This window comes from Talpa occidentalis, unplaced genomic scaffold (genome assembly GCF_014898055.3).
Source record: "Talpa occidentalis isolate TD23 unplaced genomic scaffold, MPIMG_talOcc4v2.1 talOcc4.6, whole genome shotgun sequence".
NCBI lineage: Eukaryota > Metazoa > Chordata > Mammalia > Eulipotyphla > Talpidae > Talpa > Talpa occidentalis.
In genome coordinates, this window is record NW_023604972.1 from 92,698,105 (window position 1) to 92,724,719 (window position 26,615).

General features: G+C 36.7%; 1 long non-coding RNA gene across 2 annotated transcripts in view; it reads right to left on the reverse strand.

The window, feature by feature from the left end:
* LOC119260617 (uncharacterized) overlaps positions 1 to 26,615 on the reverse strand; it is a 101,200-nt gene that overhangs the window by 46,104 nt on the left and 28,481 nt on the right. The gene's annotated exons all lie outside the window — the stretch shown is intronic.

A 26,615-nucleotide genomic window follows, 5' to 3' on the forward strand; every position in this document is an offset into this window, starting at 1 on the left:
GTGTGGGAGACAGACATTGATGGGATAAACACCTATGTGAGTATACAATTACAAGTAAAAGCATATTTTAAAGGACTGACCTAACTGGGGGATCAGAAAAGCCATCCTCAAGGAAATGATGTTGAACTGATATGTAGTAATGAGCAAGAGTTCTCTAACTGGCTTGGAAGTGAAGTGAAAGTTGAGCACTCCAGGCAGATATACAAAGGTTTTTTGGGGGAATGAAACAATGCCATTTTCGTTGGAAGATGGAAAATGAAGGAAAACAATATGAATAGAACAAGAGATAAAAAAGGTTAGATCAGAGAGGCCATGGCAAGGCGTTTGGATTTTTCCTATGAGTAATGGAGAACCATTGAAGGATATGAATTAGGGGAGTGTTTTCAAAGCAGATTTTTGTTTTGAAAAATTCTCCCTGGTTGGCACGAGAATGGATCAAAGGGTGTAAGGCAAATACCAGTGTGCTGTGCCACATTTCTTTGATCCTCCTAACCTCAGCACAGTTACACTGAACAGTTCCATGCACTGTTGCCAATGACCCACTTAGACAGAGTATGTACACCAGGGATCTCTACATTCTGCTTTCTCCTGAACTGCAGAAGAATGCTCATCTGTAAGCAGCTGTAACCTCAAAATGCAGAAAAGTTAACGTCCCTACCACCAAACCCAATCAATGAAGGAAGAAAATGAGGGGATAAATGCTCCAGACTTCTCATCCCTTGGGGTGAAAATTCTGAGGCACACCCTACATGACTCCTTGGGGGATCCCCAGTGGGATTGAGACACAGCTGCCCACTGTGGTACTTAACCGATTTGCAAACATTTATTGGTTTTCTTCATTATCTTACTTTGTTCTCTATGTCACTGCTGTTTTCTGTGATCACCTCCCAAGTCAATTACCTGCTTCCAAGTTGTCTCAGGTCAACTTTTGGAGGAATCTAAATTAAGACAGAGTGTGATAATAGGGTAGAACTTCAGCTTAAATGGCTTAGCTGTTAATCTGTTTATATAATGAAGAAACAAAACAAAATCCACATTCTTTGCATGGTGTTCCAGTTATCTACTGCTGTGTAATGAATTACTCCAAAACCTAGTGCCCAAAACCAAAATCATCTTGTTACTAATTTCTTTCATAGTACTAGTGGCTGTCTACACAGGGAGTTTTTATATGGTGTCAGTCACCTGGTTGAAGAGAGAAAATGGCTGAGGATGGTGTCATATCTAGGACTTTCTGCCTTGTATATCTGAAATTGATATTGACTGAAATAGCTACACATGGCCTCTTCATGTGGCCTGGGCTTTTCCAGCATGGTGGCTGGATTTCTAGAGCAAAAATCTCAAGAAAAAAATGGCAGGAAAAATGTTTTGTCTTTTCTAAGCTACCCTCAGGAGTCACAGAGCATCATTTCTGTTACATTCTATTCATTTTAACTGAGGGATTAATAAGGGCAGCAGTATTTAAGGAGAGGGGAATAAGATTCTACTTCTTAATGGGAGGAGAGTCAAATAATTTGACACGATGACATGCTCTGAGAGTGGGCCCTATAAATAAATTCGTAGCCTGGTTTCATTTCCATCATCAAGAGACTCAAAAGAGAAAACAATACTTAAAAGAATGCTACTGCGAGTGTCTGATGTTTATTCACCATATCAAGTTACCTGGCTTAATCTGTTTTATTACAGGGAAGTTCCTACTTTGGTACTAAAGCAGTGTGCTGGTGGAAAAGTTGAAACTGTTAGTCTATCTAAGAGACAGTGGTTTCAGGGAAAAACAGTTAATACCTCTGTGAGAGTCCCCCTTAATTAAGAGAAAATAGAAGGAAAAATATATAAATGACTTATTTAAGCTTTGGAAATTGAACTTAGAAATAGCTAGGTTAATGATTTATTTTTCAATATGAAAATTCTCTTTATATTGACTGTTTTGCTCTCACAAATGTCAAGCCATTTATTCTATGGTTAAGGTGTCCATATTTTCAATGGAAGTATTTTCTTTTAAATGTTAAGAGATATCAATGCTGAAATTAATTCATTTTCTCCTTATGCTAAAAATTAGAATATCATAGCAGGACATACTCTTAATTGATGTTAACAGGGATTGGTGCAAAAAAGGAAATCTAAAGTCTTCCATTTAATTTTCCTTCAAAGATCGACACTTGAATTATAATAATAGAATTATAGCAGCTATTTTGAACTCACCCATGCTCATTGACCTAGCTTGTCAGAAATCAACCAATAATCAATCAATATGTTCTCTGAACTAAGCACTGACTTTGGGAACACTCAATTCCAATCCTAGCACTGCCATGGTGACCTCACTCTAACCACTTACACTTCGTTAAACACCTTCTCAGTTTCTTTGTCTGTCAATAATGGCATTGCTGCTTTTCCTACAATAAAAATAAGTTGATTTGCAATGTTTAACCCCTAATGCCTAGTCATTTTCTCCTGAGACTGCATGACTGTAATTCCAGATGTAGCTGAGGGGGAAAATTAGGGTATAATATGTAGATTTACTCTAAGGGTTAACACTTAATGTCTTAGATATAATATTGGCAGTTGTGTTTTTTTATGGAAAAAAATAATATGAATCTATTTATGTTCTAGTTGACAATCTACCCAAAAACGTAGTGACTCAAAACAATAATTTATTAAATACATCATGATTTTGTGGTTCAGCAATTCAGAGAGAACAGTGAAGATGACTCATCTCTGTTTTAAGATGCTTAGAGCCTGAATTGGGATAGGACCAAAGTCAGAACACTAAGACCAAAAAACAATTGGTGGCTGTATAGGTCTCTGTCATCTCTCGCTCTCCTTCCCTTCCTCCTTCAAGATACATTACTGGATCTTTGACTCCACATAACTTCTCTTTTGTAATTATTTTGGACTTGCTCACAGAATGGAAATCTCATGGTAGTCAAATATCTTAGATTGCAACTGAGAGCTCTAAGAAAATGTGTGTCTGTGAACAGAAATCAGAAGATACAAGTTGTTTTGAGATATTGGCACAAACTGACATAGTGCTACTTCTACCATATTCTGTTGGCCAAAGAAGAGTCTACTTGGACTCAAGGGGAAGAAACATAGATACCATGTCTCAGTAGGAAGGATTTTGAAGAATCTGACCTACCTTTAGTCCAGGACAATTAACTCTATCACAGTATGTCTTATTTATTTTGTGTGTGTGTGTGTGTGTGTGTGTGTGTGTGTCCTTAGAATGTTCTTTTATTTTTGGAGTAGTATTCCATTATATGAATATATTACATTCAGCTACTGAAGGATATTTGGATATCTAGTACTTTTTTAATGACCATCTCCCCCTCTAGACTGTAAATTCCACAGGTATAAAATGTATCACAGTATGTCTTATAATGCTACAGAGAGTATAGCTTCTGAAAACAGAATATAAACCTCTGTTGAGCCACATCCCACCCCCAAAGATAACAGCTATAAACACTGGACAAAATAGAAGAAAATAATTAAAAAATAGAAATAAACAATTATCTGAAGACACTGAACAGCAACCAAAATCAGGTACTGGGAAAAAAGCTAAAACAACAACAAAACAGATGCTCTGAGCCATCAATTGGAAGAAGGAATGACACTGGATGTATTTTTCATTTTTTATGACTTTTTACCTCAGTCCACATTAGATAGGTGAGTAATAGGAGAATAGAAGACCTGAAGTCATACTGAAGAAAGAGTCCAGAGGCACCATGGGAGCCTAAAATTGAAGAGGGGGATATTCTAAAAATGAGAAATCCAGAGAGAGAGCCCTAAATTATGCATATGAACTCTGTGATAATCTAAACTGGCCACTGAACTGCTTATATCTAGGGAAAATTCCAAGCACCCCAGGGTAATAATAAGAGTACTGAATGTAACAGAAACCTAGTGTCTTTATAATGTATCATTCAATGTCAAGATATAATCCAAATGTATACATATCTAAAATGAAAACTGACTGGTTGAGCTTTGTAAAAAATAGAGTGAACTTGAAGACTAATCAACAGAAATTATCATTCTGAAAATCAGAGAGAAAATAAATAGAAAATCATGAACAGATCCCAAGGGATCTGTGAAATAATGACACAAAGCTTAATACATGTGAAATTAGAGTCCCAAAAATTGAAGATGGAGGGAACGGGGGGGGGGGCAGAAATAAACATTTGAAAAAATAATGACTAAAATTGCCAGAATCTGATGAAAGACATAAATCTACAGTTTCAAGAAACCCAACAAACCACAAAACAGATAAATATAAAGTAAATCACACATATCAACACCATAGTCAAACTTCTGAGAACAAAGGATGAAGAGAAAACCTTGAATGCAGCAAGAGAAAAATAGCTCCTTACACACAGGGAAATGATGATAATAATTAAGGCTGATTATTTGTCAGAAATGATGGTGGCCAGGAGAAAACTTTAAAGTGCTAAGCAAAAACACCACTGTCAATCCAGAATTCTATTTTTTATTAACACAGCAAAAATATTCTTCAAAAATGAAGACAAAATAAAGATGTTTTCAGAAAAATGCAATGGGACACTAAGGAAAAATATGAAACCTGGATAACTTCACTCAAACTTAATGTTAATTTAGTATATAAATTTATTTTGCTCTTTTGGTACTCCCAACTGTTCTTCTACTACATTATACTGTACACAGATTCCCCACTTTCCTATACCTGCTTTTGTCTCTTTTTTTCCTCCTGTGTACCAATGCATATTAAAAGCTTCTCAACTGGACAATATTAAAGAAGTATAATTTTGAGCAAATACTCTGTTCTAGCATCTTTCTGTGGCTTACATTTAACCTTTATCCTTATCAACAGTTGAGGCTGGTATTATCAGTACAAAATTACAGGAGAGAAAATAGGCTGAAAGAAACTAATTGCCATTCTATCTGCCCAAGGTCATAGGGCTAGTTAGTGCTAGAATCAGGTCTAAGTAGAGGTCCTTGATCTGCTTGAATTAACATTTCATGGACATTTATATATAGCTTGAAAATTGACCTAGCCACTTAAGAACACCTTCTAAGATCTTGGTTACACTGAGCAGCTATCTTTTTTTTAAGGCAAAATTTCAGGCTAGTATTCTGATAGTATATAAATTGCCTGCTTTCCCCCTTACCACATTCTTCTTTTAGCAATAAATAACATCCAACAGCCCCCAAGACAACACATATGACTGTTCTAGCTGCTCATAGCTGCTCACTCAGAGACTTTATCACTCAGGCTTCCTTGAAGTTAGGTGAGGATCATGTGGTAAGTTTGGGCAAATAGAAGTGGATACAAATATTACCAGAATCTAACTTCTGGTTAAGTCCTTAAAAGAAAAAATACTTCCTTTAGATTCCTGATTTCCCCCTTTTCTAGGGGCTGGAAAATGCAAAGATGTGTCCCTGCTTTGGGCTGGTGATGGAAACCACATGTAAAGATCAGGAGAGCCAACCTGTCCTTCAGTCCTCAAGATGGCTCTGAATGTCTCACTGCTGAAGTGCATGTGAACTACCTTCATAATAGATTAAAGAAAGCAAAAAAGTTATAAAAAATCAAAGGCATTTATTGAAAATCCGACTAGGTGGCTATGACTTTGGTGTTTTACTTAACCTACTAAGCTTCTGTTCCCCAATCTCTAAATGGGGTCTGGCACAAAGCAAGAGTTCATATATGTTACATTTATTGTGAGTCATGGGGCTAGATGCTATAGAAGATTTCAATATAGACATAGTCTTTTCTTTCAAGTCTTTTCTTTCAAGTCTTTTCTTTCAGAGTCTTTAGACTCTGAAAAGAATATCTGCCTAATGAATGCTGTTGACCTACAAGTAAAGACAATGAACTTGTAGTTTTTAGGACAGGTGGCAGTGATCTCACAGGCTATGTTTTAATTTTCATTTGACAAACCTTCTTTTTTACCATTCTGAAGCTTAAAACAAGAGTGTTTTCCCCCCAAATGTTTTCTTCTGCAATTGTGTTACACACAAACAGACACACACACTCCCATATATAATTAACATATATACTTAATATAATATATATAATTAACTCCCATATATATTTAATTAACACCTCATTTTGAGGTCAGCTCATTACTGGATTACAATGATGATAAATTTCTTCAAATAAAAGAAATTAATATTTTCCTGCTATATTTCTAGGTATTCCCTTCCCACTCTAGCCCTTTCTTCACCCCGTCCCCCCTGCACTTGCTTCTCTCAATTTTCTTTCAAAAAAAAGATATGTAATACATTTAGAAGGTGACAGTATGGTATGGTTATTCAACATTCAATTCATGTCTTCAACAGCAACAGATGAAAGGTTAGAAATATAAACACAGCCCCTTGTTTATTGCAATTTCACAGCCATGGAAAATGCCACAGAACTCAAGGCTGGCAGCAGGAATTAGTTAAAACCTGCCGTAATGTTTCCTTTCCCCTCACTGCCTCATGTCTTTTCAGGGTGGCTGCCAGTTAATGCTTATAATATGTTAATTTGTGAAAATAAGAACTAAAAGGAATAAAAAGGTGGGGAGGGCTTGGAATGATCTAGGGCATGGAGGAGAGGGCCAACTGGCAAAGGAGAGAAGGGGCTAAAAAAAGGGACAGAAAGGAAGCAACACATAATTTGGGTAGACATAGAGTATACTTTTAAACAAAAAGGGGATAAAAGCAAGTTATACCCATAAAGAAGAGTTATTTCAATTTCCTGTCTCTGGCAAGGGTATGAGGACAAAGAAAAGAATATAGTAATAATCTCAAAACTAATGAAGGAGACAAATCTGAATCTAGATTCCCTTGTTTAGTATCTTGCAAATTTGAAAGAGCACTATTTGTACCATTTTAAGGCAATCATCTCCCTGCCTTGCCTCCAGTCCTGCTTCTGGTGATGTTATCACAAGTATCATTATATTTAGGGATAGCTCAGAGAAGGTTAGATTCTAACTCCCCAACCCTAAATTCTAACCCCTACAAGGACTTGATAACCCTGAATCAGCCAGCATGTAGGCATGACTTCAGTAAGGTAGGTGCTGGGGGATAGGTGACATGTTGGTAGAACCCTTGCTCTATGGGGTGCTGACATCTTTAAGAACAAAGCCTCCTTCCTGCTGCGATTCCCTCATTATCTGAGGTTGCTGTCTCAATGCCCAATCCACACACCCCCAGCCTCCCCTACCCTGTAAGCTGCTCAATTGCCACAGAAAAGGCAGAACTGACTTGCCTTCCAATCTGCTGTTCCATAGTAGAAGAAAGATAAAAGAAATGCAGAAGTTAAGAGAAAAGTGTATTAGAAAAATCAAGGATGACAACAGGCTGTGAAACTTGAATCCCAACTTCTAGGAATTTTTCCAGCAACTTCTGACTCAGCAATTATGAAGCAACTACCTATGTAACAAATAATTTATATCATACCAAATATACCAAGTTCAAGAGGACATAAAATAGGGAACATTAGTGTCTAAGTAAGCATACATGGCTCTATATTCTTTCCTAATTTAGAAGAATTGAAAATTTTTTTGGCAGGGTACTTATCCTTTATTTAGTTGTGGTCATGAAAACTATTCCAATTTTCCAAAAAATCTTAATTCAATACTGCTGCAATATCATGGCATTAAAGATTCAATGTGCCACTAGACATAAAGACCAGAATTTTTTATCATAAACCATGATGCTAGGTAATGTTTGAATGAGAACATTTGATATGGATGGTCAGATGAAAGATATCAAAATGTCAAGGAATTGTAATTTTTACAAAAGATTCTGGATGAATAACTTGGGATAATGTCTAGGTTTGCTTGTCACATGAAGCACTGGTGTCCACATTTGGGCTTGTGTAGCTTCATTCTTTGACCCTTTTTTTTTTTTTTTGAACGATTTCAAGTAAATCCTTTCTTCTATTTCCCTAGGATTTAAATTCCCTCCATGTTGTCAAAGTCCCAAGAAAACCAGTAAAAAAAAATACCTGTCTTCAGCCCCAGGGATCTGCCACCATAGGAAGGGAAATCCAGCACATTTATCAGCTTTTTCCTTCCTATGGAAGGGCTGTCAGAGCAAAGTGCCTTTTCACCAGCTTCAAACAAGGTTCATTCCCAAGAACCTACCAAAGAAATGCTCAACTCCACATCAATGGCTTGAACCTTTCAGTTCCACTTGAGACAGATTTAAGTTGACTTGTCAAAGGCTGAGAAATAGTTTGCAATTGAATTTGAAAGGAAAAAAGAAAAAGAAACAAGTTGTTGGATATTTCTTCCATGTGTGTTGAGCTTTATAAGCTTTCTCTGCTCACTTCTTATACCTGCCCCTGCTATTAATAATTGATAACTCCTTTTAGAAAACCAGTCCCCAGCTGAAATTGAGCAGGTTCACGTGGGAAGAACCAAGATGCCATGGGGGATAAAAGCAATTATAGGCACAAGCTCTGGAGCAAGGATCCTTGAGTTCAAGTTTAAACTCCATCATTTCTACTTTTGGGGTGCTGGGAAAGTTATTTAATCTATAGTTCAGTTTCTTCAACTGTAAATTATGCATGTTATATCAGTATAAATTATATAGAGTTGTTATAAAGATTAAATAAGCTAGCAGTTACCTGGCATAGAGTAATCACTCTATTATTATTATCATAGTTGTTGTTATATGATTATGTATGCTTTGAGAAACATGGGGATGGGGGGGTCTCTTCTATTGAACTAGTCTTGATTGCTGAAAAAGGTGTGCCTAGGATAAAAACCCCTACATAAGTGACCTCTTCTTACAATTACCTTTCAACTGTGATTACACACTATAATAAAGAGAACAGATTAGAGAAAAGATGAGCCAACAATTAAGTTAGTAATTCCCAGTCCTGTTGGTTAAATCTCCCCCACCCTGCTAAAGACCCTTAAGTTGACAATTTCAAATTAAAGGATCCCTAAGAGGGGCTTATGGTGGGTACAAAGAAGCAGCTCACAAAATACAGTTTTACTGATCATGTAATTGCGACTTTAGGGTTGTGTCTGATTCCAGCTGTCCCCATATGAAACATTTTCAGATATAGTCACATTTGTTAGCACAGAATTGATTTACAAAACTCAAGGAGGGCTTGGAATTCCTATGAACTGTAAATTAGTAAATTGCTTTTTAATCTACCATAAAAGATCACTGAAAAGTCCTTTTAAAATCAAAGGTCTGCTAATTCAATCATGAACACATTTACCCAATGGTGCTCAAGGCAAGAGGAAACCTTAAAGGCTGCGCAATTGCCATTTAAAACATATAATTTACGAAATGATTTAAGTTTAATTACAATACTAAATGCAGACCTGTGTTATTCTGAAGAGACATTGGCCTTGGCACTAATGTTTGCTTTAAAAATGTTTAAAGATGAACTAGTACTTCTTGTATTATGTGCCTCCTGACTATACCTATTTCTCTGTAGGCCAACAGAGATGACGTGAAGACAATATCTCCTAGATGGCTGTCCTCTTTGGGGTCGAGTGTGTGCCCTGCACACTTCAGTGCACAGAGAGGGAGAGATCAAGTTGACCTGATGTAGGAATTGAAGGATACTTACTACATCAGAGATAGAAACTAGAGTGTTCAACAATCTGTCTCCCATGTGATAGACTTGAACTGAGACCCAGAGAGGTGAGGTGATTTGCTATTAGAGAGAGGCCAGTTTCAGAACTAGAACCCATTTCTCCTAATTCAGTGCTCTTTTCTAATTTGCCAGCATTTCTCAAATTTGAATGTGGAGTTCTATTTGATATGGTCTCTCCTGCGCCTCCCATTCTGACTCTGCAGGACTGAGGTATAAGTTATATTTTTAATAATCCAGGGATACGAATGCAAGTGGACCCAGACACCACACTTTGAGAGATCCTGCTACAAGTCAAGTGTTTTCTTAGTAGATGTTTTTCAATCTATTAAGCTATTCAACTCTTCAGTCTAGAAGTGAAAGCCCTTTGAAAAGTTGTATAAATGTATTGCTGATATGTCCTGACCGGTGCACTTGTTTTCTCAGTCTACTTTTCTACTCAAAGTATGTTCCATGGAAAAGTAGCCTTGTCCTCAATTGGGAACTTGTTAGAAATGAACACTCTCAGGCTCCTCCCAAGATCAAATTAACCAAAACCTATATTTAAAAAGAAAACTCTTTTAAACAAAATCATGATCTAAATAAACAGCAAATTTCAGAAGTGCTGTGAAAAGGCCTAGCCCCCTCCGAACTGAAATGGGTAAAAGCTGGGGAATGATAAGCATCACTATATTTCCACATGAGGCCATTTTATAGGAAACCCAATCCCTGGAATGACTCTCGGATCAAGAGAAGCAGACAGAAAAAAATGTACGAATAAGTCAAAATTTAAAAGTGAATGCCAGTTAAACTCAAGGTAAGGTTCTAATTATAAAAAAATATATAGATAAAATATTGGAAGAAGAAATGGCAAAATGTTAGTTGATTATTTGTGTTGTAAAAATATGCATGACTTTCCCCTCTTTCATTAAGTTTTCCACACTGAATATATGTTTTTCCATAATTATAAAAGAAAGCATACATAGTCGAAAGCTATATTTTGATTAATAATTTCAAAGAAAACCTTCACAAACCCTGTCACAAATCTTACCAGAGATTCACATACTAGTATTTGCCCTGATAAATGCCAGTTCTGTTCTTCAAGATTTACTTGTCAGGAAATCAAGACACACAGAATGAGTTATTTCAGAAGGAAATGTTCCAGGATTCTGAAAACAGATGATGCTTTCTTCAGCCTGTTGTCATTCTTCTCCTTCACGAGGATATTGTCGTCATCACTCTGGGTTTAACTCAGCTTGACAGTAGCCACATTTCTATGTTGCTCTTCATCTCTTCTTTCAGTAAAAGTCTGTAAATTGAGGTTCAGCTAACAGGTATTTCATATTAATCAGACACTGGAACTAAATTAGAACCAAGAAAGGACCTGAGGTAAGATAATGTGAAGCCGAACGCCTCCCGGCAGACATCTTATGCTCTGGACCTCATATTCATGAATGCTGACGAGGCCATTTGCTCTCTCCTTATATAGGCCAGAGGGCCACAGTTCTCTCTACCTATCATAAACTATTGGCAGCATAACTCTTCACTTGCAATTCTTATTCACTCCCAGTTTGTGCTGCCACTAAAATATTCTGCTTCTCAATTACCATTATCAGAATCTAAATCATCCCTGGTCTAAGGCACCAGCTTTCCTAGTGCAGAAACCACAGACTCAGCAGCCAGGATGTCATCAGCATACTGGAGATTACATCATCTCCTTCTGCCAACCTTAATACCACTATGGTAACCATCAACAGCAATACTCATGATTATTTCAGTAGAAATATTGAACAGATGTGACAGCCTTGTCAAACTCCTTTGCTAGTGTCCAACCACTCTGTTATACCTTTTGCAATTCTAAAATCTCTCTTCTGGCCATAATAGAGATAGCATGCTCTGACCTCCTGAGTGGGAAACTACTCCTGTAGCATCAATTGGCATTTTGAATACTGGCTACCTATACCAACTTACATATATTGTGCTTTATAACCTGCTAATCATTTTTATTCACCTTCCCCTCTCTGACTCCCAGGCAGCTGAGCCCACTGTGGTATGACTTGAAAGAGTACTGAACTTCCTCTCAGATGTGTTCAGTCTCTGGATCTCTTAACAATTGTAAACCTTGAGCAAATCACTTTGAGCTTGTTTCTTGTCAGTAAAATACCTCTTTCCAATCCAATTTGAAAATGAAATGAGATGATTCATTTAAAAAGAATCAGTTATGAAAACAGGTACTCAACTACTTTTACATGAATGTTTATAGAAGCACAATTCACTAAAGTCAAAATGCGGAAAACAACCCTAGTGGATATACAAAATTTCATAATTGCATACAGTGGAATATTACTCAACTACGAAAAGGGATGAAGTACTGATATACATGCTACATTGTGGATGAACATAAAAAACATTATGCTAAGTGAAGAAGCCAGACACAAAGGGTCACATATTGCAACAATACCATTTATTAGAAATATCCAGAAGGTTCACTAATAGAGACAGAAAACAGATCTGTGATTTCAAAGGGCTGAAGGGAGGTGGAAATAAGGACTAATTGCATAATGTGTATAGGTTTTCTTTGCGGGGAGGGTTGAACTAGCTAGAGGTGATGGTTGCACAACATTCTGAATGTTGTACAAATATCACTGAATTGCTCACTTTAAAATGCTTAATTTTATGTCACATAAACTTACTTAAATAAAAAAATTAATTATAAAGTACATGAAAGATCTAGTTAGCATATGCCAGAAGGCAAAAGAGTTTCAGAAAAATAAATATGTGAAAGTACAAAAACTTAAAAAAAAACCAAAAACAAGCAAATAAAAATAAAATAAAACAAAAAACCCTTTTTGAGGCTAGGAGTCTGTTCTTACAGGCCTGGTAGGTCTTCCTGATGCCTTTGCTGCTACCCTATTCTGGATGTAGAAACAAGTTTAAGCTTTGAGATGTCATCATGCTCAGCTCTGATCTTTTGCTCTGACTCCCAAGCCCAGTTGCCTCAACCAGTTCACATAGTGTCATTTCTAGTCTCTCTCCTTATAATACTAAATATTAAGACAAAATGATTATCTGGTCTAAAGAATGAAGTCTTTAGAAGACCAGAAGAGCTTCTCTCTCTGTCTAAAGAAAGAGAGGATTCCTCAATGTCTAGTAGTAAAGTAAGGAGATAGCTTTATTAGAAACGTATTATCTTGGGCCCAACCTTAGGCCAACTGAATCAGAATCTGCTTTTTTATCAAGACTCTCAGGTGTTTTCTGTGCATATGAAAACTTGGAGACACACTGCTCTGGGACTCCAGACTTGTAATAGAATCTCCTTGAATGAACTATGAGGATGTAGAGATGTAAACTGTAAGCTATGTTGTTCTAAGTAGGAAGTATCTTCATTTCATCATCTTCATAAACATTTACTGAAAAATTGATGAACAGCGGAGAAAGCACATGAGTTGTTCACCAAGTTATATCTAATATCACAGATATCCTTAGCCTCCATTATTCTTCTATCCAATGGAAACAAAAGTTCCACTGCTCTGGTTTTCTAGTAACCTCCCCAGTTCACAGGCACTATCTACTAAATTATCAAAAGTCTCAATTAGTGGGAACTGAGGTCATCTTCCCGTGGTTCCCCAATGCTATGCCATGGATCAGTTCTGAAACAGAATCAGCTTATTAAATATTGGAAGAGACCCTGGATGTATAATTTTAAAAAGAGTTTTAGGTGATTTCAATGCACAGCAGTTTGGGAACTTCCTTTTTCTTTCTTTTCTGAATTCTCTTCAATTGACTGAAATTATTGCCTTCCATCCCTCCTTCCCTCACTCCCATAAATCACTGGGTTTGGAAGATGTACCAGTTTCAGTAATCATGGTTTAGAGGTTATTTTTTTTTTAATTTAAAAAAGAAATATTTAACAAAATCTAAATCTAACTTAATTTGGTTGGTTGACAAAGGAGATAGAAAAAGCAAGTGGGGGTCTCCCCTGGTTGAGGCAGGGGAGGCGCAGGCAGTTGAGCGCCGCACTGTGAAGCTCTGCAGCATGTGCAGCAGCCTCTGCAGCATGGGTTCAATCTCCGCTGGCCAGCAAGAATCCCACATGGCGCAGCAGACCCCTCCTGTCTCGCCCGCTGCTCCCCTCAGCAGTGTATTCCAGTGAGTCTGCCTGTTCTGTTCCCTGTTCTGTCTCTGGTGAATCCTCTCTCCCTCCCACACATCTGAACTGTATCCTGGTTCTTGTATAAAAATAAATAAATATTTTAAAAAAAGAAAAGAAAAGAAAAAGCAAGTGGGAAAGAGCAGTATTTGAAGGGATAATAGTAATAGTATTCCAGAATTAATAAAAGAAAGAAATCTTTAGATTTGAGAGGAATGATATGTCTTAAAAATTAACATGCATAGTTAATAGAATCAAAGGTAATTCAATATCTATTCTGCCTCCTTAATTACTCAAGGAATTTAGAACACTAACTCTGAATAACCCTCTCTTTAATATACTTATTTCCAAAATTTTAAATTCATCATGTTTTTTACACCTTAATAAATTACTGCTGTTTTACATCAATTACTATTAGAATCACTCATTACAGATTCTCAAATATATTCAAATGCTCTAATATTAAAAGGGGTATTCCCAAAACTGAGAGCAAAACTATCTGAAAATATCTCCATGAAAGAGTAATGCTTTATTATACCACTAAAGTGTCCATATGTAAAAAGGGGCTATTAAATAATGAGTCTGAATCTATATATTTTCACTGACATGATTTAGATATGTCATCCAGTAAGTGAAAGCAGAATGCCAAAAATGGCTACTAATTTCTTGGAAGTAAATAACTATTGTTACACTAGGCACCTTAGTTCTTGAAAATAGTAATGGCAACATAATTCCTTAATGAAAGCAGCAAAGGAAAAGAAATCAGAAATCTAAACACTAAGCCAACAAACACTCTGAGTGTATGAGTGTATAGCACAACTCAAGACAAGTTTCCACTTTTCTTTAAGACTCTAGTGTCTCCATCTCTATCTTGTAGCTTTACCACTGATTAACTATATAATCTAGCAAGAGTCTTGCTCACAGGGCTCCACAGGGCTCCACTTCTTCAATAGCAGACTAAGTGACTAAGTGGTACCATCTGGTCTCTAAGGTAACATCATATCTAACCACTCCCACACCCCGGGTTCTAAATCTTGGGTAACAGATATTTGTAGAGAATGCAATTCTCTCTCTTTTTTTTTTTTTTTTGAATGTCAGTTTAAGCTGAGTGGGGATGTTTTGTATCAAACTACTGTATTTCTCTTCAAATATATTGATAATGTCAAATATGATCACAAGCAAAGATTTGATGACAACAACCAATATAAGAGCATAGACTAGGAATTAGAAAACCTAGGCCCTAATCAAACAATCGCTCTAAAAATCTTATATATAGCCTTCCTTTAAAAGCTGACATCAAAATGTGCTTTATCCCTACTCAGTAAATATCTTCCAACTGCTCATGCTCTCATCCCCAAGACAAAACTGTGTCTCTTATTCTGTAGTTACTATATTCCATACTAAGCATGCGGTCTTCTTGCTTTCAGAGCACACTAAACTGCACTCACTCTGCATTAACCACTTGACATGACAAGACCTCAAAAGGATATGAACTATAAAATAAATATCCACAGGTTTTTATTACACAAATAAGTAATTGGATAGATTGGAGAGATAAACTTCTTTACAGAAGAATTCCAAGTAATTTATGTAGATTCTCTTCCCTTTAGACATATGGGTTATACTTAGTGACATGTTTCCAAAGAACAGAATATAAAAAGGGTAGGGGAGAGACTTTAGAGTGGAAAAAGCTGGTAGATATGACCCCAGTCAAGTGATGGAGGTTAACATCTCCAGTCATAAGTCCTGGCGATAACATACACCCTCTGATATTATGTGATGGAAAGGGCACTTCTTCTTTATGGCATTCTTCCTCTAAAATCCAGTTTAATACAAGGAAAAAACATCAAACAAACCTAAATTAAGGAATAGCCAATGATATACTCAACCAGTACTCCTCAAAACTCTCTAAAGTTCATGAAAAGGAAGATTGAGAAACTATCCCAAATGAGAGGCGACTAAGGAGACCTGATGACTGAACACAATGTGCAATCCTAGAGCAGATCATGGAATGAAGAAACATATTAGTGGGAAAGCCACTCAGCGGAATATTATTCGGTCATTAAAAAGTATGAAGTACTGACACATGCTACATTGTAAAAGAATCCAGACAAAAATAGTCACATAATTTATGATTCCATTTGCATGAAATATACAGAGTAGGTCAATTCATAGAGATAGTTGGTAGTTGTCTGGAGATAGGCGGAAGATTGAAAAGGAGGAGGAACTTCTTAATGGGTATGGGTTTTCCTTTGGGGAGATGAAAATGTTTTGGATCTAAAGGCAGTGATGGTACAACATTGTGAACATTCTAAATTCCATTGAATTGAACACTTTAAAATGACTATTTTTATGTTTCACCTCAATAAAAAAGAATATTATCGAAAAGTTGATTTTGATGAGAATCTTGGCTATGAGACAAAGTAGGAGAAAACAAATGTAGACTAACAGATGGACCAACCATCCTCCAGATGAATACTTAGCAAGAAATCATAGAAAATTGGGAGGAGTTAGGAGTCTGCAAACAGGAAATAAAGAAGCTGTCATATGATAGAAAAATAATATTAAAGGGCTCAAGACTGTTTTCCTGGGAATATAATATGGGTTATAACACCTAAAGAAAACTCTAATATAAATAGGAACATGTTTCATTTTTATGATCATCAATTTTTCTCATAAGATTTTCCCAATCATTGAGAAAGTGTTCTTCACAAGTAGAAGACAAATTGAACGAGAAAGATCATATCTATTTTTTTTTTGGGCACTGAATCTTTGGGGATTAGCACAATTCCCAGTACATGGAGTACCCTCAATAAAAATTCATTAAATTTATGAATTTTGATAAACATGGGACATGTTAAAAGTAAATGTTAGAAGTAAAAGACTCTATTTTGGCTTAGTTATTTTTATACAAACATTGCCACTACAATAATTTATGTGTTGTTGTTATTGTGTATTATTGCTGATCATTACACATATTTTTAAATCTCAATGAACCCTTCTGATGTGGCAGGTTTTTGATGAGAATGCTTTGCTTAACTTAAGATGGGCAAAATAATTTGTTTTTATTCTCCTTTATCATACAGTTGAAATTCTTTATCTCTTGTCAACATCCATAGGTCTTGCCCATATTTACTGATAAAGTAGCTAAAAATTTTAAACACAAGCTCCCTCAGATGAAAATGAGGATCAAGAATTATGTGAATATTGAGAATGCAATTTTTATACTATAAGTCTACTTGTAATCAATGATGTGACAATGATTATCAACAGCAACCAGTCACCCTCAGTGATTTACATAGTTACACTTCATCAAGAGGAGATAAGCTAAGCTAACCTGCAGAGTTTAAAAGTAAAGACATATAAGATCAAAACTTCATTTATATAAGAGCATTTTCTAGAATAATGATATACATGAATGTAGGTTCTGTAGACAATTTCTGGACTTTGCTTCTCTTCTCCACCCATCACTGTGTGACCTTTGGTGAAAGACCTATTCCTCCAGACTCATGTCCTTGGTTTAAAACATCACTAAAATATCAGTCCATTTAGAATTTTTAAATATAAGGGGTTAGGATTGGGGAATATTCTGGTCTCTTTCTGAGATACATAAAAAATTCATTCCTAAAGTACTTGATCTCTTACATTAACTTTTAATTATTTAAAATGTTCCCAGTAACATATGTCTATAGAAATAATTGTTCATAAATAAATACTACATAGGTGGGTGAACCAATACTGGAGCACAGAACAGGAAACAAGATGAATCTATAGAAATAATTGTTCTATAGATGTCTTAGGAATAATAACCTGAAGAAACTTCAGTCAACTGGGATGAGGGGTGTTTGCTGACTAGGTGAGATCTAGAACTGGAAACCAGTCAACAGAGTTTTTTTCTCCAGTTCTATAATTTGTCATGTGCCCCAAAACAAAGCCTTGATTTTATTATGGTTCTATATGCCTGTCTTTAATATTTAATTTGCCATTTATCCTATTTATAGAGGTGAGGATTTAAGAGATAATGTTAGTTAATAACCCTGACATGCTCATAAACATAAAACATTATCCCTGATAAAAATGATGACTACCCTGGCAGACTCTCTTGAAGACATACAGTGCTTGGTAGTGGTGAGGATGAGAAGGATAAACCACGTTAGTATCTCCAACATAACCTCAGTATAGAGTTGGGGGTAATCAGAGCAAGATGGACTGAATCTCTCACTGAGAACAAAGCTCTAAGATTTTCTCTCTCTCCCAGGGCTAACTGCAGGGCAGCACAAGAAAGATTTGTTCAGCAGTGGACAGTTCCCAGCCCATTCTACGTAACTGGCAAAGAAGGCTGTGGGCTCTGCTGATCTTTCTCAGGAGAAACTGAAGACTGTCAACAATGGCCTCTGTTCACTGTTCCAGGAAAGCAAAACTGCAACCACACTAAGCACCTCAAACCTTCCTTAAATATTAAAAATATTGAAAAGAGCATCAGAGATTTTGAGTTTTCAATCACCCTTATGCCAGAATTTAAAAACGACTCCTCAAAAAATTTAAATGGGCCACTGATGGTGCTGTGCATAAAAAAAAAAATTAGAAAACTTTTTATTTTCTGTCTTTGCTTTTGTTTTTATAGAGACAAAATGTGAAATAAACTTCCTTAATTTTCACTTCAGTGTTTTCGGCTTAGGATTCCATTAATATATCCTTTCCCTCAGTTGTGCAGGGTCCTCGTTTGCAGTCAGTTCATTCACACTGATGTATATTTCATTGCCCAAGGCTTAATTTTGATTTATTGTCCATCCATAAATTAGAAAAATATGCTCTGGAATTCCATCCTGCTGAAAAGCTGTGCCTGATGTCAGGGGACTGGGTGATATTTAAGATGTCAGAAATACATATTGGATTAGTGTGCTTTGTTTCCCCACAACAGCAGGTGTTTAATCATAGCTGATGGCTGAAGTTAAATGCATTAGGACAGCAGCAGCCAAGAAGATGGAGTTTTTCTAAACCATACAAACTCCAGGATAAATAACTCAAAACTAATTGTGTGTCCACATCTTAGATACATTTTTATTTACTTAATACATTAAACAATGAAAATAGCCTCTGGCACTTAACTTCATGTTTAAGAGTCTGTACAAATATTTTATGTTAGTGAAGTGTTGGCTGTTTAAACATAATTACTATTTTCCTTACTGGCCCTCTGGTGGCTTTCTAAAAAATATTTCTTAAATCAGAAAAGAATAAAGGCTGAAATCTCTCAGTAATTCAAGGATAAGGAATTTTTAGGGCTTGCTTTTATTTCTTAATATAATTTGAATGTTTGCATCTTGTGCATGCCCACTTTACCATAATTCAAATGATGTTCCACATACCTACTGACCAGGCATTTTCGCTTCCTCCTTTGTAAAGTACAGGTTCTCTTTGCCATTATGTTTATATTAATTAGAGTTCTATGTGTATAGAAAAATGATCAGGCTTGGTCTGGAGCAATTTAGCTGGAGGCTGGAGAGAAGGCGCTTAGGAGAGCAAACATTTTCAAGGTGCAACCGGTGACCTGTAACAAGCCAGGGAGATTCATGGCGAGAATCGTATATTTTGACACAACAGTGATTTGATTAAAAGAGAAAGTAATGGGTTTAAACAGTCACTATGAGGATGTAGCCAGACTTTGGTAGCTTTTTGCAATTTACTTTACAGACTAGTGATGGAGCAGGAGAGAAAACCTTTCCTGCTGAAAACAAGGCTGCTAGGATTTAGAGACAAACATAAGCCAAAACTGAGTGTTAAAACTAGTTTGCCCCCATCTTTTTTTTAAAAAAAAAATATCTGGGGAGAAGGCAGGATGATATTAAGGCAAATAAAATATTAAAGTCATTTTGAGAATGAGATTAAAACTGAATTTAATTTTTCTTGGATATTTTAAACAGAATTATTTTGGGAGTCAGGCTCCACTGAATTAGTCTGAAAAGAAAAGAAAAATGCAACTCTCTGCATTTTTATAAAGATAAGAATTTGTATTCATGACTAAAATAGTTAATTTGTTATACTTAGATAAAGAGTATGATTCCTAAGAATAATTAACAAGCAGATAAAATTTAATTCTAATAGAGAGGTTGAAATGGCACAGCATGGTTTGAATTAAGTAGGTTAAAGGGAGTATTAATAAAAATGTTAAGTAAAAAGTACAAATTACAAGACAATCCATATAGTATGATCCTATTGTAAGAATATAGGAAAAATTAAAATGAAAGTTATCCCATATATGTGCAAATGTCCAAGAATAATTATATTACTCATAGAAAAAGATATGAAAGCAACTGAGAACAGTGGTTAACTCCAAGAAGAGAATTTTAATCTTCTATATACTTATTTTTCTTTTTTTTTAAGTTTTATTTATTTATACAAAAACTGGGGTACAGTCAGAGGTGTGGGAGGGTGAGAGAATTCACCAGAGACAAAGCGGGTAGCAGAGCAGAACAGACAGACTGAGGACACTGCTGAGGGGGGTAGCGGGTGAGGCAGGAGAGGTCTCCCACGCCATGTGGGTTTCTGCCTGCCCAGGAATCAAACCTGTGCTGCAGAGGCTGCAGACAGCTTCACAGCGCAGCACTCAACCCGCTGTGCCACTGGGGAGGCCCAACCTTCTATATACTTTTGTACTGTTTGATTTTTATTCACCATGGTAATGTTTTGAGATATAACTTATATAAATTAATTTCTAAAGAGTTCCAATAAAGGTCTGTTTTTAAGGGAAAAGGAAGTTTATTCCCTACTTATATCCTGCCTGAATAAGGATCACTTGTAATTATAATAGCTATGTGATGAATTAAATAACTGTTGAGTGTTATTTTAAGCTCAATCCTTTGAAGAAAAAATTTTTTAAATTACAATCCCAATGAGTATTTATGCGGGGCAAGCTTCATTGGTATTTTAGTTTTTCTCACTGGAAATCCCTTTTTTTTCCTTCTTGTATCGTGATTCTTCTCCCCTCCTATAGCTCCCCATTGCCCCAGGATCAATGACCATGGTAAGGTGGTTGCCTCAATCATAAGCATTTGTGGGCCTCCCCTGGTGGTGCAGCGGTAGAGCGCTGGGCTGCGAGGCTGCCCACAGCCTCTGCAGCACCAGTTCAATCCCCTACCGCTGGTGAGGGTACCACATATGGTGCTCAGACATCTCCTGCCGCCCACTCCTCCCCTCAGCAGTGTATTCCAGTCAGTCTGCCTGTTCTGTTCCCCGCTATGGCTCTGGTGAATTCTCTCACCCTCCCACGCTTCTGACTGTGCCCAGTGCTTGTATAAATAAATCTTAAAAAAAAAAAATCATAAGCATTTGTTATATCAGGCAATCCACTTCCAAAAAAGCAATAACAAACTCATTAAGATATTAACATATTCTTTGTCTCAGAATTTCTTTTTGGTCTCAGAATTTCTAATAAAAATATTCTCCTTTGTAAAATTTTATGTTTTTCACATTCTGATTTTTAAAGTGATATTTTCATGGTTTTGTTGAAAATTTGTTCTATAGTGTTCTATAGTATACTTTTCATTCATTAAATAATCTTCATGTACTTTAATGTCTTTTCCTGTTTTGCAAAGTTGTTCAAGTATTTTAACCCAATGAATATCATATTCTAAGGAGAAAAATAGACAGGGGACTTAAGACTCTCACTTTTTTTTTTTAATAGAGGCATGTTTTATTTATTTATTTATTTGTTTGTTTGTTTGTTTGTTTTGTTTATACATGCACTGGGTACAGTCAGAAGCACGGGAGGGTGAGAGAATTCACCAGAGCCAGAGCAGGGAGCAGAACAGGCAGAAGGACCGAAGTACACTGCTGAGGGGAGCAGCGGGCGGCAGGAGAGGTCTGCACGCCACGTGAGACCCTCCTCCAGTGGCCGGGGAGCAGCTGGGGATCGAACCTGCGCCACAGAGGCCAGGCAGTTTCGCAACCCAGCGCTCAACCTCTGCGCCACCAGGGAGGCCCAAGACTCTCACTTTTTACTGCATCATTTTTTCCCTAATATTTTTAGCCTGTGTGTTGTAGGTCAGGCTCCCTAGGAAATAGACTCTGAGATGAAGCTGTGTTGCAGCAGGGTTACTGAAGGGTGCTCTTTGAGTCAACCTGAGGGGGGGAGAAGGAAATAAGAATGGGGGAAAGAAGTTGAGCCACTAAGTGGTTGATCCCACAAGGAGTTTTGGAGCTGGGTAGTCCTGCAGAGTTGCTCTTCCTTTATCACACTGCCCAGTTATTGGGTACAGGCTGACCCCGGGAGGCAAGTGAACTAGCTCCCGCTGGCAAATGGCAATTCCTGGAGAAGGATTTGAAGGGGACATTTAGCAATCTACACTCCCAGCAGCTGTACGAATGAGTACCCTGTTCTAACTTAAAGGCGGGCACTGGGTAGTACACTCCATATTCACCACAGTGAGTTCAGGTCTCACTGTCTTCATTTCCATCTACAAAGAACAACTTCATTTCAAAGGGAATAACATTCATTATGGGGAAACATTAGGGGATCATAATTCCAATGCATTTTCAGTTAGTGAAGATAAAAATAGACTGGGGGAGGGGAAACTATTTCTTGTCAAGGAAGCAGTAAAGCAAGGAAAGAGATGACCTAATGAACGACTTGAACTAAAAATCTGAGATGTGGTTTCCAAACATTTTCAATTCTCTCATCTACTAGATTAGTTCTCTGGTTTATTTCCTGTATTTGTATCAAATAAATAATTTACACCATATCCTATGAGGAGGGATGGAGACCGGTAAGTAGAATTTTCTATTATACATTCAATAGGATGGCATCTGTGCAATGCATCATGTAGCTGATATTCTGGTCTGAAAAACAAATGCAGAGGACCTCAGGCACCATGATTTTTCCCAATTTTCTGTTCCAAAAAAACCTGGTTCAAAGAGGAGATGGCAAAGACGAAGTGGATTTGCAGAGCAAATGGGGAAAGAAGACTTCATCAGATATTCAGGGAGCAAGGAGGATGCATTCTGAACAGTGTGGCTGACCTGTCTCTATCAAAATATGGCAACTTGAACCCCGTCTCTGCCTTGGCAGCCTAGAAATGCACAAGACCCATTTTGAAGCAACTGACATTAAATAAAATTTGCTTAGATGTGTGGGAAGGAGAAAATATGAATGTTTTTAAATAATTGTTCACAGGAATATTTATTCAAACTCTGGTAGCCTAAATAGAAAACACTTGTCTAAAATAAGAAAAAGTTTGACATGTTTTGTTTTCCTAATACTTACCAAAGAAAATAAGATTCTACAAGCATTGCCCAAACAGTGGTCCTCCTACAAAAAGAGTCTTTTAAGGAAAATCCAAATCCTCCTTATTCTAACACATAAAAGAGTGAAGATACCCAAAAGAAATACCTGTTCCTAAACATCTTCACAACATTAACATCCCCACACATGTGTCCATATCCAAATACATGGCTCAATAGAGTATAGATGTGCATACGTTGAATGGTTAAAAAAAAAAAACCTGGAGCTAACTGTGATTCCTACAAGACTACAAGATCTAGGATTTGGCTCTGAGATTGCTTATTCTTAGACTTAAGGTTTTGTTCTTCATTACCAATTCCTTGAAAGTTTAACTCTAAGATAGTTTGTATAATATGTATAAATGCAGAAACAAAGAAAGGGGACAAGAAAAGTAAAAAGCAAAAATAAAAGCTATTATAATGAGACGTTCTAATAACAATTGTAATAGCTAATATAGGTTGAGTGCGTTCTGAGATTTCTAACTCAGAGGTTTACATACATTACCTTAACCACAGCAATAACCCTAAGAAGTTGTATGGTCATCATTTCCATTTTCACAGATGAGAAAACCAAAGCTTACAAAGGGTAAGTAACTGTTTGAGACCAATAGGATGTAGTGTCAATAAAACTGGCTCAAGAAGACAACTGCCATGTAAGAGCACCTCCCTACAGTCTATAGATAGACTCTAGAAGGTTAACGCTGGAATAGACCTTCAATATCCAGAGGCAATCCTGCCTCTCCCACAGCAGAAAAGGAAACTGAGGTGCAGAGCAAAAGCCAGGATGGCTCTACTTTACTTCTGTGGTATGTACATTATCCCCCAGAAAGATATGTAATGACATGATAAATGATATTGTGGTCTGCACTATTTCTATTTGCCTTGGTAATAAATCATCAGAACATTGAAATGCCCTGTATTCGGTGAACAGACACACTGTCTTTTCTTTCATGTGAATTGTAGAACTAAGCACACTGACCTAGCTTGTTGGAGGAAAATATTTTGGTCTTCAGATTCCCTTGAATAGGATTTTTAAGGATCAGCTGAATAGAGGTCCAATCAGTCGTGGCGTTCTGATGCCATTGTGTGTCCAGACAATGAAAGTAGCCCCTTCAATCTAGAAGTGAGAAACCCTGGTAATGCTGTGAAGCTGATGTTGATTTGCAGGAAACCCCTCCATATTTTCAGGGACCACAACAATGTAGCCAAGTTAATCTTGCACTCGGGGATTTAGAGCTGTATGAGGGCAGAGACTCAGTTCACAGATGAAGCAAGACATCCTTAGAAAGACTTTGGTCTATTATTTCTATTTCAGAAGTAAGAAGCATTTAAAAATTCACCATTTATCTAATTGTGGAACTGGGTTGCCCCTATATCCTACTTGACATTACCAAGACTGTATCTTAAGTCAAAGCTTCCTGAGTTTGACAAGAATAACTCTTGTTTAAAAAAAAGTTAAATACAGGAGGAAAACCTTTTATGACTTCACTGTTTCATTCAGAGGCCAAAAAGCATCCACACATACTAAACAAGATCATATTTTCCTTATTTCTTGTAAGGTATCCTTAGCAACTCTAAAGAATCATCATGTTTTTATTTATCAAACACTGATGCTGCCCAAGGTTGAAAAAATTTAATTTAGTAACTGAATTGTAGTCACCCAGTGTTTCGGGGATAGATTCTGTAATACAATTTATGTACTTGATCCAACATTTTATATTCTGAAAATATGCCAAGCCTGTCTCTTAGGCTTTATTGTTTTAGAACTACTACTCCTTGTTGCTAAGTTTTTGAGCTTCTGCCTCTCACTTGTTCCAGAACACCTTGTGCTTTATTCAGGGAGAAGTCAGTGGGAACAGTCACACCATTTTTCCTGCTTTGGGAAAGCCGCAGGTCTCTCTGCTCACTTTCTCTTGTCTTCCTAAATGAGAGATAAAGTTTGGGACCTGGTGATGCCATTTTATATTGCTCAAATTTATAGATTTTTAAATGCAGACAGAGTGTTATATAAAAACCCCTGGGCTGTGGAAATAGGCCAGCCTGTGTTTTGTATGAGACACTTAGCCTTTCTGAGCATTCCTCATCTCTAAAATGAAAATAATGATTCCTACCTCATAAGATTGTTGTGAAGCATAATAATGTAAGGGTATACTGCCTTGCATAGTAGATATCCAAGAGTTGGTAGTCACCATTATTATCAGTTTTCCAAAAGATAAGGATTATTTCCAGTAAATATGTCTTATTTAATACTCCGCCAAAGAGGATAGAAGAGCAGGTATCAACTGTTAACCAAACTTGAACTGAGACTTCCTTGGGCTATGCACAAACAGCTAGACCATAGCTCTCACCTCAGTTCCCAAGAAAGGTCCAACTAATCTGAAGAACATTGCACACTATGGGGAGAGGAGCAGAAGTAAAGTACTTCAGATTAGGAGGTGATTTTCCCAAATGCTTCAGGCACTTGGCCCTCCAGAACCAGAGGTGAATCAAGGTGGCCTTTCTAATATCCCTGCTGTTCCCCTCACCCAGCTCTCTAACAGAACCAAAGAAACTAATTTCACTGGGGTTTACCAAACAAAAGTGCTCCACATAATAACTTTAGGACTTTTGGAGTCAGTGGCACAAGAGCCTATCACGCCCTCATACTTCTGACTTATGTTTATGGATAAGGATTTTTTAATGTGAGCTGCTAAATTAATATTACAGTCCTACCTCACTACTACAGAGATATATTTTTTAAAGGCCTAGAAGATTTTAGTTTGTCAGCACATCTAGACAAAGGTGTATTAAAGACCCTCTGTTGCCTATTTTAATACATATTGTTTAAGAATAAAATATAGGCTAATACTCATTCATAATGAGGAACAAAATAAGAGATACAGAAATTTGGTATGCAATATGTAAAGACCTGGGCTAAACCTAGAAGACACAGACATGGAAAAATGAAAACCAGAATGCTAAAAAGTAGAGCTGGGTGAAATTTCTTTCTTTTAAAATATTTTAATTTGGTATATTATTTTTAGAATTGATATAATTCCAGCACTGAGAGTGGGAAACACTAATCTTCTAAAGGATTTTTAAAATAAATGTCAAATTTTTCTATTAACAAAAATTAAAACAAATGAAGACAGAATATTTTAAGGTCCACTGCCTTATTCCTTCAGTTTTAAATCCACAATGATGTGCACACATTTATATAATGGAGTTATTAATGTACACACTGGAAAAAGCTAACATACTTCTATGGTATTATTACTAATGATGCAACATTGGAAAAAGAGGCATCTCAATTTTTCTTTCCATCATAATGAATTATAATATTTTAGTATTCAGTCACTCAAAACTAAAAGAGAAAGTAATAGATTCGAAGACAAAGTTGGTATCCAAGGATATCTAGACAAGCTAGGAAAAAAGACCCACCCCCACATGAAAGTATTTAACAGGTGTTAATGTAAAGCAGTTCCCCTTAGATACGAAAAGGCAACTAACCGCCAAAGCACAGAGGTGGAACATCTTACTAAGAACAAGGAGATTAGACGGAGGGCTTTCGTTGCCCACAAATTCAGTAGAAGCAAACAGTGTGCTAGAACCGCCATATAAAGTAATTTTAGCTCTACTTTCAGAGCAAGGAAGGTA